An 18,639-nucleotide genomic window follows, 5' to 3' on the forward strand; every position below is an offset into this window, starting at 1 on the left:
TATCAATAAGCTTGAATGTAAATGGATTAAATTATCTAATACAGAGACATAGTATAACTGAATGAATAAAAATAAAACAATAAACAAGACCAAACTCTGTTGTTTTGAAGAAACTCACTTCACCTATAAAAACACACAGATTGAAACTGAAGGGATAGTGAAACATTTTCCATTAAATGAAAACCGAAGAAGAGCAGAATATCCACATGCCAAATAATAAAACTAGACCCCTATCTCTCACCATTTACAAAAGTCAACTCGAAATGGATTACACTTAAATGTAAGTCCTTTTAAAATGCTGGATAAATACTTCAGAATACTGGTCTGGGCAATTATTTTTTTAGGTAGGACTTGAAAAGCATGGTAAACAAGAATAAAAATTGACAAATGGAATTACAACAAGCTTAAAAACCCTGGGACAGCAAAGGAAAGAACCAACAAAGTAGAAAAACAAGCTACAGAATGGGAAAAACATTTATAAACAATATGGCAAGGGAATAGTATCCAGAATATACAAGGAAATCTATTTAAGGGCAACAAATAAAAAAGTAATAATCTAATTAAAAATGGGCAAATGATTTGAATAGGCATTCATAAAAGACATACGAACGGTCAACAGGTACATGAAAAAATACTCAACAACACTAATAAGTAGGAAAATGACATCTCACTATGGTTTTGATGCACATTTTACCCTGGTTAAAATGGTTATTATCAAAAAGAAAAAAATGAACCCTGGTGAGAATGTGGAGACAGGGTAATGCATGAACACCATTGGTGGGAATTTAAAACAGTATAATCACTATGGAAAACAGTATGGGGTTTCAAAATAAAAGTAAAAATAGAATGACCATATGATCCAGCAGTCTCACTGCTCATCATGTATATATAAGAAAGGAAATCAGTATATCAAATAGATATATGCACTGCCATATTTATTGCAATACTATTAATAGTTGCAAGAGATCCAACTATTCATAATTCCAAGAGATGAAAGCAAGCTATGTGCCCACCAAGGGATGAATAAAGAAACTGTGGCATATATACACAATAGAGTATTATTAAGCCATAAAAGAAATCCTGTCATTTGTAGCAATGTGCGTGGAACTGAAGGACATCATGTTCAGTAAAATAAACTAGATGCAGAAAGACAAATATCACATTCTCACTCTTATATGGGAACTTCAAAAGTTGATCTCATGAGGTTAGAAAGTATAATGATAGCTACCAGAGGCTAGAAAGGGTAGGCAGCTGGTAAGATGGAGAGAGGTAGGTTAATGGATACAAAAATACATTAGAAAGAAAAAGTTTTACTGATCAATAGCACAGTAAGGTGACAACAGTAAAGAATAATTCATCCTATGTTTCAAAATAGCTAGAAGAAAAGATTTGGAATGTTCCCACATACAAAAAAAATGATACATGTTTGAGGTGATGAATATTCTAAATATGCTGATTTGATTATATGTTGTATGCATGTATCAAAGTGTCACATATACTCTATACATATGTGCAATTGTTATGCATGTGTCAGTAAATTCTTTTTAAAGAACTTAATTCTGGGTTACATTTCTCTCTACGTATTTTTGCTCCAACATCTGTCCAATTTGAAGCTGTTATCTACATTCCTAAATACCAACAATTATACTCATTTTTATCATTTCCTCTGTATTAGTCACTCTTTAATGTTCTCCATGTATCATTTTGTAACTCACTTTGATTTCACATTAGGTATTACTGAAAGCCTGAAATAATCAAAGGACTAGTTGAATTAAACATACCTATAGATTACATTGATAGTGTACAGAGTTGCTGAACTTTTTCCAGTTCTTTGAAATTAATTTCAGTCTTCATTGTATCACAGAATGAGGTTCTCTCTTTTACTTTGAGGCTATTTCCCTCATTCTTCTACAGTTTTGCTGCAGCTATTCTTCTCTTCCTTTAGTCCCATTTGAAATTACTATTCTTTATTATTTAACTTCAAAGTTCACCCTAGATGCATAATTTTTCCCAAGTGTATTTTTACTTGGTGGAATACCATTGTTGTCTAGATATGTGCTGTTTTATGGATATTAAGTGTAAATGCCAGATATATTAATGTTAATGATTTCATGGGCCAGAGGGTTTATTAAAAAAAACAAAGAGTAAAGATCAATTTTACAAGGTGAATAAGTAAAATAGACAGTCAAATGTTAGAGGGCAAAGATCTAAATATGGGAGAAAATCCTCACATAAATCAGCTAAAAGATAAATGACTTTTAATAAGATAGAAGTTAAAAAATAGCCATTGGGATATTAAGCAAGTCTATACACTTACTTGAGAGACTCCGTAAAAAATCATTTAAATAAGGTTTATCGTTCTGATAGAATGTAAAAAGGCACAGTGAACTCAAAGAAAACTCCATGTTTCTTATGTTGTGCTACTAAAACACAACAAAGCTTTTAGTAAGGAGGCTTTGGGATTTCTATAGCTTCTATTCTTTTCCTAGGTAGTACCATTCCCCAAGGAATCAATTATCACCTTTATGCAAACGAATCACAATTTATCTCTAGTCCAGATGTTTTCTTTGCTCTCTAGACTGAATAATAATACACTATCTCCCTGATAATTCTTAGATGTTTAGGAAATTCATTGAAATCAGACTACCTGAAATTCAATTTATGATCTCTTCTCAAATGGCATCCAACTTCTGTGTTCTCTTGATCAATATGAATCATCCTCATACAACTAGATGCACAAGCCAGAAGCCTAGGACTTAGTCTTGAAACCATCTGTTTCCTCATTTTCTGTATCTAATCGAGTACCAAATGCTTTTAATTTCACCTCTAAACCAGTTCACCAATTTTTCTGTATTTATTCCTCTTCCCCACCACCATCACTTATTCTACTACTCTCTCTTATCTACACTACCAGAGTAACCTTCCAAATAGTCCTTATGTACTTGTCTGTCTCTAGCTTTCCTATTATCTGCAACCAAAACAATTTTTACCCAACTGCAGATCTGATTGGGCCACCCACCTACTTTAAATATTTCTGCAACTACCTAGTGGAATGATGTGATAAAGGCCAAAACCTTAGTAAGGTTTATAATATCTCTCTCTCTGACCTCATATCACATGGGGACTCACATTTCTGTGTTCACTCCTTGCGCTTCAGCCAAACTGATTTCTTTTACATCTTTGAAGGCGCTATGACCACAGGAACTTTGTATACACTGTATTAATTCTCTCTCAATCATTTCTATTTTATGACTTCCCTTTTACTGAAACTTCACTCATGATACATTATTTGTACTAAATCTCCTAATTATCATGGTTTAAATGATAATTAAAAGATAATACCTTTTTTTTTTTTTTGAGATGGAGTCTTGCTCTGTCACCCAGGCTGGAGTGCAGTGGGACGACCTCGGTTAACTGCAACCTCTGCCTCCTGAGTTCAAGGCATTCTCCTGCCTCAGCCTTCCCAGTAGCTGGGATTACAAGCACGTACCACCATGCCCAGCTAATGTTTGTATTTTTAGTAGAAACGGGGTTTTACCATGTTGGCCAGATTGGTCTCGAACTCCTGACCTTCTGATCTGCCTGCCTCGGCCTCCCAAAGTACTGGAATTACAGGTGTGGAGAGGTGATACTCTTAAAGTACTTATCACAGACTGTTGATGACTATAGAAAATGCTTACTAAATTTTAATAATTTTTAACATTCTTTATATTTCTTGGGTCAGGTAGCAAATTACTGTATTTTAATAGATGCCTAGATATGATACCATAGCTCCTTCTATACGAAGACTGGCTTTTCCCAAGGCAATACTTCAAATTCATTCTAAAGTTCATGACACCTGTAGTCAAATAGGTGTCAATTCCTGGATCAGACAGGTCTAGGACTTTATTGGCTTCTTGCTTCTCCATGCTCCTTTTTTCCCTTTCTAGTTCTGTGACTTCTAGAGCTTCTAATGCATCTCTAATCTATATCTTCTTTCTCTTTAGTTTCATGCTTTCTTCTCCTTTTCTTTTATTCTTTACCTTCATATGTTACAATAGCAATAGGAGAGAATATTTTCCCTGTGTCTTCCAATTTAGGAATAACTTAGAATCTATCTGACTATCTAGCATCTATCATCTGTATCATGCACACAGACATATTGATGCTATGGCTTTGTAATACAAATATCACTGAATAGTTCCCTAGGTTGTCTTAGCATTGCTTTTTTGTTTTTCCTGTTTAGAACTTTATAATATAGACAATAGTCACTTAGAATAATTTATATTAAAAACAGCAGTTATTTGAATACTCAAAATTATATACTATTTATGGGTGGAACAATGACCTTAATCTTGTAAAGTACCTTCTTAATAAACCTTTGCAGATAGTTATAAAACTTGATATTTTAAAACTAAATTTAGCTTAAGAGTTGGTTTATATTTAGAATCAGACATGATTATGCAGTCATAGTTAATGATCATTAATTCATATTTGAAGAGCTTGGCTTTACTTTTGGTCTACCATACATCTGAGGTTAATTAGATAAATGTAATCTTTCATGGCTTGCTACTTAATTAGAAGTGATCATTGTTGCAAAAATGTTGGTTATGAGCTATAAAGAATATTCTGCAACTAGATTCTCTCATATCACCAGCAACATTTTATACATCACCACAAACAAACAAACAAACAATCAACATTTTCCCCCTTGATCTGGTGGCTTGCTGTTCCATTCTCCATCCTATAAATACATTTTAAAAATATATTGGCAGTCTAAGTTTTCCAGTGAAGACACATTGATTCGTGTTGGCCATTTGTTTGAATTTATTCCCTAATTGAATGTAGAATCTCTTTCAAAGATAACATGTGCTGTGCTGTGTTGGAGTTTCACTTTTACTATCGTTTAAAAGGGAATGGTTGATGATGCTTTTTATAGTTTCTCCAGAAAGAGTTCAGCCAGGATTTTTCTTGTAATAAAAAGCAGGAAGATGCTGTTGTAGTTGTCATAGTCAACTTTCTGGCTCTTTATGTGATAAAATATATATCACAACATTGCTCTCAGTATGTCACACAACTCAGTACTATGTGAATCTACTTGCCTTGGTGTTGCAACTTTCATCTCAGCTTTTCACATATATGGAACAAGATCTTCCAACAGAATATTGTACATATACAGAAACCTGTCACCACCTTTGGAGTTTAGAGGTATTTTAAAGTACTACATAGAGTGTCAGATTTCACAGAAGTTTATATACCTGAAAGGAGCTGACCTACGAGTTGCACAGAGGTCATAAAAGTTGACTTGACACCAGTGTTATTATTTTGGTATAGAAATGTCCCATGACGTCCTCAAAAGAAGTCGCACAATCAAATATGCATGACCCTCCTTTATAACTGAATACCTTTTAGAACAGGCTCTAGTATTTTAGGTACTTCCTCTATTAACATGATTTGTTGTTGTTGTTTTCTCAGTGGAGAAGAGTTCAGTGTAACTCTAAATACCCCCTTGCCTTGCTTTAGTAAAACACACTGACAATAGTTTATTGTACTTTTAAAATTTCAGTCTTTTCAGAGGAACAAGATGGTAAGTTAAGAGTAAGAATGTTGAAGAAGTACAGAGAGGTAGAGAGAACAGATAAAAATGACTTTTGATTAGGCGATTCATTTAAGCAAAAATAAGGTTATTAGTTTGCTTCACATGAAGCAATCTGCAGATTGCTGGCTTTTAGATCTAGACCTGCAGAAATCCTGGCTTTTACCTAAATCTCCTAGCACATATGTAAGCACATAGTAAATGGGAAAAAAAGGGGTCTTAAAATTCTGCCACAAAGTCAACTTTCAATTATCAATGCAATAAAAATGAAAACTTCTCATTATTAGACATATAAATGAAAAATCTTACACAGTGGTATCATTGTTTCCTTCTTTTGCTTCTTAAACATATGTATACACAAAAATGTACAACCTTCCCACCCAGGAAAAGAGTTTATTCTGACTTTTCTGAAACTGTTTTCTTTAAAAATAAGTTTAACCATTAATTTCTTTCTGGAATGTTAAATTTAAAATAGTGCAGCCCTCTCTGGGTGAGGGACTCCCTCAGAAGTGCTTTAAAGGACCCATTAAGTCTACTCAGGCTTGTTATTTTCACAAACATCAGAACTGCTTTAGTTCACCTGGCATACTCCCACCTGTAGGAGATACAGTTAAACTGTCCCCCAGGATTCATCCTCATCATTTCCCTCTCCCTGTTCACACTCACCCCATCCTCTCTGGGTTTTAACTGGATATGTTTCTTAGCCTCCCTTGTATTCAGGTGTGTCTATGCAACTAAGCTTCTGCCAATGAGACACAACAAAAGTACAATTACTTGGTCATTTTCAACTTAAAGACAAGCCATTTGTTGTAACTCTCTACTTTATCCTCTTCTGGCATAAGAATCACAGCTACAGAAGAAAGCTTAGGTACAGAGATGAAAGTCACTTTTTGTGCAGGGGGTGCTGGCCTAGAAGCAGAGTCTACCCGTCAGAGCCTGCCTGTCTGCCTACATTTAGAATACTAAATTAAGAAAGAGGAAAACTTATAGTTTATTTACACCACTGTATTTTTAGGCCTCTTTTTAATAGTAGTTGATTCTATGTCCCAATTTATAACAAATCAAAGTGTAAGATTAGAATAGTTTTGAGTCCTAAGTGTATAAAACTGTCAACACAAAGAAAAGATATTTTAAGAAGAGTGCAAAGAAAGGGAAGCATTAAAAATACATATCCTTGCAAAAATCTTCTCAGCAGTTTGTACTCTTGGTTTTCATTTCATAAGAAGTAAAATCACAGAAAAATGCAATTCTTGAGAATACAGGTTGATCATTCCTTATCCAAATTGCTTGGGACAAGGAGTGCTTTGTGTTTCAGATTTTTTTTTTAAATTTTGGAGTATTTGCATGTACATAATATCTAGGGAGGGGACACAAGCCTAATATGACATTCACTTGTATTACATATGCACTTTATACATATAGCCTGAAGGTAACTTTATACAGTATTTTTAATAATCTTGTACATGAAACAAAGTATTGACAGTGACTTGTTACATAAGGTTACCTGTGAAATTTTCCACTTGTGGGCATTCAGAAAGTTTTAGATTTTGGAGCATTTCAAATTTTGGATTTTCTGATTACATATACTTAACCTGTTCAGATTAGGGATGCTCAACTATAACATATCACATATCTGTTATACTATTGAACTTTTGCTTTTGTTGTGAGTACTTTTGGTGTTTTGGTCATGAAATCCTTGCCCATTTCTATGTCTATGATGATACTGCCTAGGTTGTCTTCTAGGGTTTTTATAGTTTTGAGTTTTATATTTAAGCCTTTCATCCATCTTGAGTTAATTTTTTTTTATATGGTGTAAGAAAGGGGTCCAAGGTCAATTCTGCAAATGGCTAGCCAGTTATTTCAATCAGGACAAAAGCAAACACTGACAAATGGGATTTAATTAAACTTCAGAGCTTATGTACAGCAAAAGAATCTATCAACAGACTAAACAGACAACCTACAGATTGGGAGAAAATATTTGCAAACTATGCATCTGACAATGATCTAATATGCAGCATCTGTAAGGAACTTAAAACATTTGAGAGAAGAGCAAACACCCCCATTAAAAAGTAGGCAGAAGACATAACATACTTTTCACAAGAAGACATATATGTGGCAAACAAGCGTATGAAAATAAGCTCAGCATCCTTGATCACTGGAGAAATGCAAATCAAAACCACAATGAGATACCATCTCACACCTGGCAGAATGGCTATTTTTAAAAAGTCAAAAAATAACAGATGCTGGCAGAGTTGAAAGGAAAGGAAACACACACTGTTGGTGGGAGTGTTAAATCAGTTCAATCATTTTGCAAAGTAGTATGGCAGTTCCTCAAACAGCTGAAAGGAGAACTATCATTTGACCCAGCAATCTAATTACTGGGTATATACTCAGGAATAGAAATCATTCTACCCCAAAGGCACACACATGTATATTCATTGCAGCACTATTCAGAACAGCAAAGGCATGAAGTCAACCTAAATGGCTATCAATGACAGATTGGATAAAGAAAATGTGATACATACACACCATGGAATGCTATGCAGCTATAAAAAAAACTGAGATCATGTCTTTCAAAGGAACATGGACGGAGCTGGAAGCTATTGTCCTTAGCAAACTAAGACAGGTGCAGAAAACCAAATATTGCATTTTTTCACTTACAAGTGTGAGCTAGGTGATGAGAACTCAAACACCAAGAAGGAAACAGAAACTGGGGTCTACTTGAGGGTTTCGGGGGAGGGAGAAGAGCAGGAAAGGTAACTGTTGGATACTGGGCTTAATATGTAGGCAATGAAATAATCTGTACAACAACTCCCTCGAACAAATTTACCTATATAACAAACCCTCACCATGTACCTCAGAGCCTAAAATAAAGTTTAAAAAAGTTTAGCAATATACACTTCTAAGAGCACACTGCATGCAAGCCAGATACTAGCATGTGATATTTTATAGCATTAAAGAGACATTCCTTTGTGTTTCATGCCATCATTGTAAATCCATTATCATTTATATCAGTGGTCTTCAAAATGAAACCCCCAAAGCAGCAGCAGCATCACTTGGAAACTTGTTACAAATTTAGCACAGGCCTACTTAATCAGAAATACGGGGTGTAGAGTCCAGATATCTGCAGTTCAACAGTCCCTCCAAGTACCTTTATTTCATGAATGTTTGAGACAATGGCTCTACATAAAAAAGCTGACAGGGAAAGCAAAATCAGCAGAGTTGTTAATACAAGAAATTTGGGGGAATTATAATGATTTTAAAACAGTGCTCTCAAAGTGTTATTTAAAAATATAATCCTAATCTATTTTCACTTGTGACACTCCATTTATTTTGTTGGATTATGTAAGCACTGTTGTGGTTATTTCTATTGTTACCGTTTCTTTGTAATTTAATCTTGAGGTTTCTCTCTTCAGAGTGGCCAGAGGCCAAGGGAGTCATTTTCTAGGAGGTCTATGATGGCGCAAAGCAAGATTCAGTTGTGTTGGGTTAGTTGAGAAACAATGAGAAAGTGTAACCAAAATGCATGATAAAAAAGAAACGTATTACTTACAGACCCAGAGATGTTACTGGTGCGTAATGGAGGCGGACAGGAAGTCTGGAGGCAGTCGGGAGCCAGCGAGATAGGCGGGGCTGTGGAACTCTGCCTTTAAGTAAGGTCCACGGGCCTTACTCTGCAGGTTCTCCCGTGGGGGTGCCGCCTTGCCACTTTAAAGAAAACACCTGTGAAGAAGGAACTTATTTACTTGATTCGGATGCTGATGCTTTATTGTGGTCAGCTGTTGTAGGGTATGCTGGGATTTGGTTCAACGGGATGAGTAACCAACAGGCTATTTCACAGTCATAGGAGGAGGGGAAGCTTTAAGGCCAAAGGTGACAGGGACTTCTGGATTTGGAACATTTTTTCAGGCCTAAAATTGTATGCTCATGCAGTGACTATTTTAAACAACTTTGTGACAATTCAGATTTTTTAAATTATGAAATAAAGATTGTGAGAGGCTTTATTTTTTAGATTGGAATAGGCAACGTTATTTAAATATCATTGTTTTTCCTATTTATTTTGTCAAAATGTCCTTTTTTCTGTTTTATATCTAAGCAGTGTTCTTAAAATGTCATCAAGCTCCATAATACTTTATAAAATACATTGATACATCTATGCTTTCATATTTATGTGATTGTCCTTTTATTGCTATATAATTTTCAGAAATTAACTTGAATTTGCTTATTTTATTTTACATACATTTTCACATTTATTAACTCATTCAAGAATCCCATTTCATTAGCTGTGTCTTCATATAAGAGCAAATAAAAGGAATTATGAGATTTTCCCAAAATTACATCCCTAGGAAGAGGAACAGCCTGGATTAATATTAAGGGCTTTTGAATTCAAACTTAAAGCATTGCAGTCATATAGAAATTTAAAAAGTAAATGAATAAAATACAAGTTCAGTCCAAAAACAAATATTATCCACGTAATTAGTCTTGCAAAGAAGCAGTTTCTTAGAATAGGAACAGTGTGGGCATCCTTCACAGACAAGCTGCAAACAGGCTGAATGGTCTTGGGCAGTTAGCTAACCTTTAAAACTTCTCTATGGGGTGAAAGAAGAGGAATCTGGTGACAGCTACAGAGGGGTGAGAGAGAAAGAACTCCATTCAGAAAGTTAATTTATGTAATATGACTAGGATACACATTTGGAATTCTCTAAGAGAAGCCAGAAAGTTTTAAGTTGATTCCCTTCCAACCCTCAATCTTTTTGAGGTATAATTGATAAAAATTGTATATATTTAAGGTGTACAATTTGATGTTTTGAGATACATATGTATATATATATCTCATATATATATATAGTGAAATGATTACCCCAATCTAGCTAATTCATACATTTATCACTTCACATAGTTAACATTTTTGTGCGTCAGATGAGAACTCTTAAGATCTCTCCTAGCAAATTTCAAGCATATGATACATTAATAATAGTCACCATGCTGTGCATCAGATCTCCAGAACTTATTCATCTTATAACTAAAAGTTTATACACTTTGACCAAAATTCCCCCATTACCCCATCCCACAAATCTTTGCAACCACTTTATTTATTTTTACTTATTTATTTATTTATTTTGAGACGGAGTCTTTCTTGGTAGCCCAGGCTGGAGTGCAGTGGCGTGATCTTGGCTCACTACAATCTCCGCCTTCTGCATTCAAGTGATTTTCCTGCCTCAGCCTCCCAAGTAGCTGGGATTACAGGTGCCTGCCACTACACTTGGCTAATTTTTGTATTTTTAGTAGAGATGGGGTTTCACCACGTTGGTCAGGCTGGCTGGCGATCACTTTACTCTCTCTCTATGAGTTATCTTCTTTAGAGTCCAAATATTTTTTTCTGTGCCTGGCTTATTTCACTTTACATAATGTTCTTCAGAGTCATCCATGTTGTGGCAAACGGCAAGATTTCCTTATTTCACAAGGCTGAATGGTGTTCCATCATATATATATATATACACACACATATGTATATATATATGTATGTATATATATATACACACATATATATATACGTATATATATACATATATATATTTATATATATATATATATATAAAACATTTTTAAAATCAATTCAACCATCGATGCATACTTAGGTCATTTTAATATCTTGGCTATTGTGAACAATTCTGCAATGATGTGGGAGTACAAATTTTTTTTCATGATAAGGATTTTATGTTTTTGGATATATATACGTATACACACAAATATTATATATATATATATATATATATCTCCAAAACCAGGTGGTATTCTAACTGAAGATGAACAAATCTGTTTCATCATCTATATATATATATATGTATATGTATGTATATGGGAGTATGGGAGATTGCTGGATCATATGTTAGCCTTTTGAGGAACCTTCACAAAATTTTTCATAATGGCTGTGCCCTGTGCCAATTTACAATCTTAGCAACAGTGTACAAAGGTTCTTTTTTTCCACATCTTTGCAAATGAATACTCTTTTGTTGTTTTTCTTTTTTTAATAATAGCCACCCTGACAGGTGTGAGATGATAGTCATTGTGGTTTTGATTTGCATTTTCTGATGATTAGTGACATTGAGCACCATTTTATGTACCTGTTGTTCATTTTCATGTCTTCTTTGAAAGAATGTCTATCTCTTTTTTCCTTTTTTTTCTTTTTTTTTTTTTTTGCCATTGAGCTATCTATGACAGTGGCTGGTAGAAAAGTACTTTGTTGAATGAAATTAAGTTTTGAGATTGATATCAAGGTAAAAGCAAACCAGTCTATTATTTTTCTAGTTAAATTCAAATTAAGTCAAAGACAAATATATTGGACAGAAGAATACTATATTTTCATGAAAATGTGGGATATGATATGCTATTTCAAGTGAAAATTATGCTTCTTGCTGTATTTGATATTGCTCTTAGATTCTTCTACTATAGTAGTCCACTCTGTTCTGCTCTGAAGGAACCTTGGTTGAAACAGAGACACTGGGCTAGAGATTTATTTTAAAATTCTTTATAATATTATTTTAAAAATTTTTAGTAGACAGGTAAAATTACGGCTATAACCCTAAATGGAGTCAACACCAAAATACACCTATGTATTCATAAATTAAATTGGAATAAAAATGCTATATTTTTTTGTAAATAGGATTATGACTTATTTCCACGAAATTTTTAAGTATGATCTTTTCTTATTTCCTATAAGTGTAGGGTAGTTAATCTTAGGGAGACGGTCTCCTCTAATGTCCCAGTGTACTGGTACAAGGTACAAGTAATGTATTCTTGTACCAATTCTGTAGGTGTCTCTTTCCTTGGCTTATTGATATGCAGAACTGACTTTGCACTTTTTTATTTCTGTCCCCTTCTTATGATTATGTTAATTATTAATGAACCGCTATAGAGACCCAGTTGATTGGAGTCAGCTACCTGCTAGTGCCACCATTGTAATAACTGTCCAAAAACATGCTTTTCTACCTTTCATTCACCTGGAAGTTGGTTACTCCCTGTTATTCCTAAATTTATAAGGAAAGAAGAAGCAGGTATGTTTTTCTACTGTCAGGTTTTAATTACAGGTGGTATTCTAACTGAAGATGAACAAATCTTTTCATCATCTACATATAGACAGCAAAAGAGGTTATTAAAAGATCTTGTTCTACTGAACAGTGACAATGAGCTTTTTTTCAAATGTTTGTTGGCTGCATTAATGTCTTCTTTTGAAAAGTCCCTGTTCATATCCTTTGCCCATTTTTTGATGGGTTGTTTGTTTGTTTTCTTGTAGATTTAAGTTTTCTGTAGATTCTGGATATTAGCCCTTATCAGATGGGTAGATTGCAAACATTTTTTCCCATTCTGCTGGTTCCTGGTTCACTCTATTGATAGTTTCTTTTGCTGTGCAGAAGCTATTAAGTTTAATTAGATCCCATTTGTCTATTTTGGCTTTTGTTGCCATTGCTTTTGGTGTTTTAGTCATGAAGTCCTTGCCCATGCCTATGTCCTGAATGGTATTGCCTAGGTTTTCTTCTAGAGTTTTGATGGTGTTAGGTCTCATGTTTAGATCTTTAATCCATCTAGAGTTAATTTTTGTATTAGGTGTAAGCTGGAAACCATCATTCTCAGCAAACTGACGCAAGGACAGAAAACTAAACACTGCATGTTCTCACTCATAAATGGATGTTGAACAATGAGAACACAGGGACACAGGGAGGGGAACATCACACACTGGGGCCTGGTGGGGGGAGATTAGGGGAGGAATAGCAGGAGGTGGGGGGATTGGCAAGGGATAGCGTTAGAATAAATACCTAATATAGATGACAGGGCAATGGATGCTGCAAACCACCAGTATGGCACATGTATACCTATGTAACAAACCTACATGATCTGCACATGTACCCCAGAACTTAAAGTATAATAAATGATTTTTTTTAAAAAAAGAGTTTATTCTAACATTTTTATGATGTTACAAATGTCTTGAAAGTTGATTTTTGGATGTGGGCTTAAATCCCTGCAATAACCGTTTGTAAAGAGATTGCTAAGCAATGTTAAAGTGCTCTATAAAAAGTTAATAAGAATTTTGGTTCTGGGTCAATCAGTGAGAAGGAGAAGGGGAGAAGGTCAAAGAAAAAGAGGCCACCAAGCTGCAGAAGCTGGAGATCATGAAGAATTTTCTGAAGAGATCATTATAATGTGGCCAAAGGATGTGTTAGAATCAATAAATTTAACTTACAGTATTAATTTCTTCATACTGATGCAATGTCAATTCTTTTTGTCCCAATTTTTAATAGAGTATATTCCAAAAATGACGATTTTGAATAAATCAAGGAAACGGGGTTGTATATCAGTGATCCTTAACATATGCACCTGGAACAGCAGCAGCAGCACCACCTGGGAACCTGTTAGGAATGCAACTTATCAGGACTTAACCCAGACCTACTGATTCAGAAACTCAGGGAGTAGAATTTGGTAATCTGTGGTTTATGGAGCTCTCCAGGTGATTCTGATGCAAACTAAAATGTGAAAATTGCTGTTTTATTCCATAGCTAGGGTTAAGTGGAGCGGAGAGAAAAGAACATTTGTAGGAAATTAAATGTTATGGAGATTAAAAAATTTTCAAAATAGGAATTTAGTATTTATTTGATTAGGATACACACAAGAGAAGAAGTTTTCTGATTCTTGAGAAAGACACAGCATATCCTATTAGGTGGTAGGTAGTCTAAAATCTTTATAAACAACTATTATATACATTTTTTAAAAGAAGGTGACCCTAGCTTATACTTGGGTTATACTTTTTTATATAAAAGTATAAACTTTGATGCTAATAATCTCTTATTTTTGTATATTCTACATTACCTCTAATGGTGCAAAAATTTCCAATAGCGCTAGATGGTTTTCTCAACAAGAGATACCAGACATGTGAGTCAGTTTTTATATTGCCTTGGATAATTTTTCTTCCATGTTTTAAGTTCCACATCTTCAATGTGTACAAACAAAAACAGGCATTTGATTTTAAGACACAATTAAAACTGCCTTAAATATTTTTAAGAAATATCTATTTTAGACCAAAAAAAAAAACTCTTTAAGTGTAGTGTGTATTCTCTCTTTAATATTTTATTTCTCTGTGTATGTCTATTTAAATTATTATTTCTAATAAAATATTCTGATTCTACTAAAATGAGCGAATTATCTATTATAAAAAGGAGATTTAAATGGGGAGTAACAAAAGATTCATGATTGTTAAAATATTTTATTTTTAACTTAAAATATAAAAATGTACATTTATCAATTATTTCATTGGAGGCCAAGACAGTTTTTTTAAAAAAACTTTGGGTCCATTGATGAGCAATTCTGTCATCTTTGGGATGTAATTTAAGACAGTGTGAAACAACTTGCATACAAAATTATTTCAATGTTTTGTTTCTCCCCAAACTTATATTATTATCTTACCTACACATAATTAGATAGCGACTTTTAAAACTAGCTCATCTTTTTAAGCCTTTCCAAAACATTCAATTTACTTACCATGGAAATAACACACATTTTTGTTTTTGTTTTCAGTTTAAATACTATTAAATACATTATGGCCTGGTGCCTGGGCTCACTCCTGTAATCCCAGCACTTTGGGAGGGTGAGGCAGATGGATTGCTTGATTCTAGGAGTTCAAGCTCCACCTGGGCAATATAGCAAGCCCTCTGTTTCTATAAAATTTGTTTTTTTCAAAAATTAGCTCGGTGTGATGGTCCATGTCTATAGCCCCACCTACTTGGGATGCTGAGGTGGGAGGATGGCTGGAGCTGAAGAGTTCAAAGCTACAGTGAGCTATGATCCTGCTCTTGCACTCCCACCTGGGTGACAGAGCATAACCCCATCTCTGTCATGCTCTGTAAAAGTAAATAAATAAATAAACTAAGAAAGCACATCACATAATTTAAAAAAATCAGTTTAAAAAGCACGGTTTGGCATGACCATGCAATTTTGCTGCCTGCAGTTGAGTTGAATTCTGTCAAATCTATCAATTCAACTCAGCTGCAGGTAGCAGAATTGCATGGTCATGCTGGGCAGCAGCCTCCACCGGTCTGCTCAAGGTGTGAAGACACAGTATGTCTTATAGAGGAACTGAGCGTATTAGTTATTGCAGTGAGTTAGGAAAGTGGAATAAAAATCCATTTCTATTGATATTTCCATGATTTAATTCTGATGTTTATATTATTAAAATTCTGATGTTTATATTATTAAAAGCTTCCTAATTAAAGGTCATGATTTTAAAAGTTATATTAGATTTTAAGTAAATGCATTTTATTTAATTATTTTTACTTCTAAATTTGAATTTTCTACAAAATAATACTGAGTTTTGCCTCATATGGAAAATCATTGTGGGATGGATTGGCAGCCTTCTGAGAGATCTACTCTGCTGTTCAAAATGTGCTGCAAGACCTCTTTCACAGTCTTCTGACTGGACAGGCAGCCTGGAGGGCAGGATCAATATGTTATTTGTGCTTGTTTCACAGGTGCCTGACACAAAGTGTAGCAATGTACTCACTGAATAATTGCTGAGTAACTGAACAAGAAAGAAATTTAGAAATGGTGTGATATGATCTTTTCTCTTATTTCTCTTATTTTATTACCATTTCTTCTAGTACTTTTTCTTTTACTCCCGATTTCTTCTCTTGTTTCTACAAACTATCTTATCTGTAATGTAATATTTTTTTCTTGAATCTCAATTACAAGATTATCAGGACACATTATTCCATTATTCTGAAAAGAAAAAAAAGCAGGAGACCATACGTTGTCTTTCAGAATTGGAATGGAAAATTGACACTTCCCATGAACATCAATTTCTAACAAGTTCTACATATGCTGTGCTTTGCTTTTTGGTCTATAATCTAGGAAACAAGTTTTCTTTAGAAAAAAATTGTTGGAGCGGTAATGAATTCTATTATGTAGTGCCCAATATTTATGGACTTAGAGAAGATTTGAAGCAATGCAAAAGCATGTTTAATTAAAACTGTTTTTTAAAATTTTAGACTACAGATTCTCAATTTATAAAATATGCCAAATACCAATTTATAAGAGATGTCACAGCATCTGCCTCCTGGAAGCTAGAAATTTATTTTCTTTACTCATTTCATGAAAAGATGTGATCTACAGAAATACATTTTTCAAATAGATCTGATTTTCAAAATATTCTCCTTGAAACATTTTTAAAAATATAAGTTCATCATGCTAAGCAATATCAGCTTTTAGTTTTCAGCCTTATTTCTCTGACCTCTTAATATGTAAATAAAATTCACAAGTGGAGTCTACATGTGAGTAGAGTGGAGTCTATTTCAGATCATAAACTCCATTCCTAATCTCTTAAAATATGCTTTATTTTCTTAATTTTAAAATATAATTCAGTTATATTCAATTTGAATGACCCACAACTTATTTTATAAAATACACTTTAAGAACGAGTATTGCAATTTTTTATTGTGTAATTATTGTGTAATATAATGAGTATTATGCATATTAATGATCACACCAACTGGAAAATTTGGGAGCATAGATAATCTGTGAACTAGAACTAGAAATGCCTAACCAGGTCCTAAAAAGTCTTGTTAATATGCATAAGCTGTGGGAAGTAGGATCCAAAGGCAGGGGAAATTGAAGGTTCTGACCTTCTACTGGAAAGATGTAAAGTTCTTTTGGATATTTTTGAGGTGATTTTTTGGGGGGTATATTTTTCCTGTCTCTATATTTAGAATTAGTCCAATTCTTTTTCTGTATACTTTTGAGAGTTAGTGAAGACTACATAATATGCAAAGTACAGTGCAAACTATGTGGTATGCTTGTTCAAAAAGCAAAAACAAAATGTCCAGTTAATGTACTAAAATATAAAGATATTTCTTTAAATATATATATCAGCATTTGTAAACAGTAATGAGATAGTAATGGTAAATGAGTAACACTACAAATGTACAAATTAACACACTGAACTTTGGTGTATTTATTGAACTCACTGTCTACCTCCTAACCGGGAAACTTTGCTCAACCTCTCCGTATTCTTCTCTTCTTTTGGCTAGTATATACTTATCCTCTAATTTGCTCTTTAAATATCACTTCCTCAGGAAACTCATGTTTTCTTTTATATAAGCATTGTTTACTTTTTATTAAAGTACATATTATAATATTTAAGTAATTCCTTATATAATCATTTAATGCCTTTTACCCTACTGGATTGTAATCTTCAGGAGGGCACCGAACGCATTGCTGAGTTGAAGATATTGCGATATACATCTGACAATGACATTTATTTATTTTGCTCTCATCCTAGACAAAAATGTTGATTGGTAAGTAGCCTCACTTTCTCCAAGAGAGAAATACCAAATTATTGGCATTTGGTCAGCAAAAGCACTGAAATATGATTAATGTCATGGCAGACGTATTGATTACTGTGGAGGTAAAGAAGTATCATTAGTGAATTCTGTAACCATTGCCCTGGAGAAGACACTGTGTACATTTGCAGTTGGCCTGGTGAGCAAAAGCATAATGTCCTCAGCTACGGATAAAGATGCCAGGAAATCAAGTGGTCAGGAGAAAGATCCAACTTGTAAAAATTAAAATTGAGAGTTTATGAAAAACTAGAATTTATTGATTAAGAAATTTGGGATATATACTTCTTCTCTGCTTATTAAAAATAAGAGTAAAACAACTGAGTTAGTTGGCTTATACAAGCCTTTTAAAAGTAATTAAACCATTGAAGCTAAGTCTATTACAATGATTGTGACTATGGAACTTACATAGAAAGATTTCTAGTAATTTGTATAACCACTATAATTTGCTGCAAACGCGTGTGATATTTTTTAGGTATTTAAGATTCAATACTTATTTAAAAAGAAATTATTGTTTGACTGTCTTATACTTTTCTTTTTTTTTCACATTACCAGATTTTTTTTTCCCCATTTATTTATTTTATTGCATTTTAGGTTTTGGGGTACATGTGAAGAACATGCAAAATTGTTGCATAGGAACACATGTGGCAATGTGATTTGCTGCCTTCCTCCCCATCACCTACA

The sequence above is a fragment of the Cebus imitator genome, unplaced genomic scaffold (assembly GCF_001604975.1).
Source record: "Cebus imitator isolate Cc_AM_T3 unplaced genomic scaffold, Cebus_imitator-1.0 Scaffold156, whole genome shotgun sequence".
Lineage (NCBI taxonomy): Eukaryota > Metazoa > Chordata > Mammalia > Primates > Cebidae > Cebus > Cebus imitator.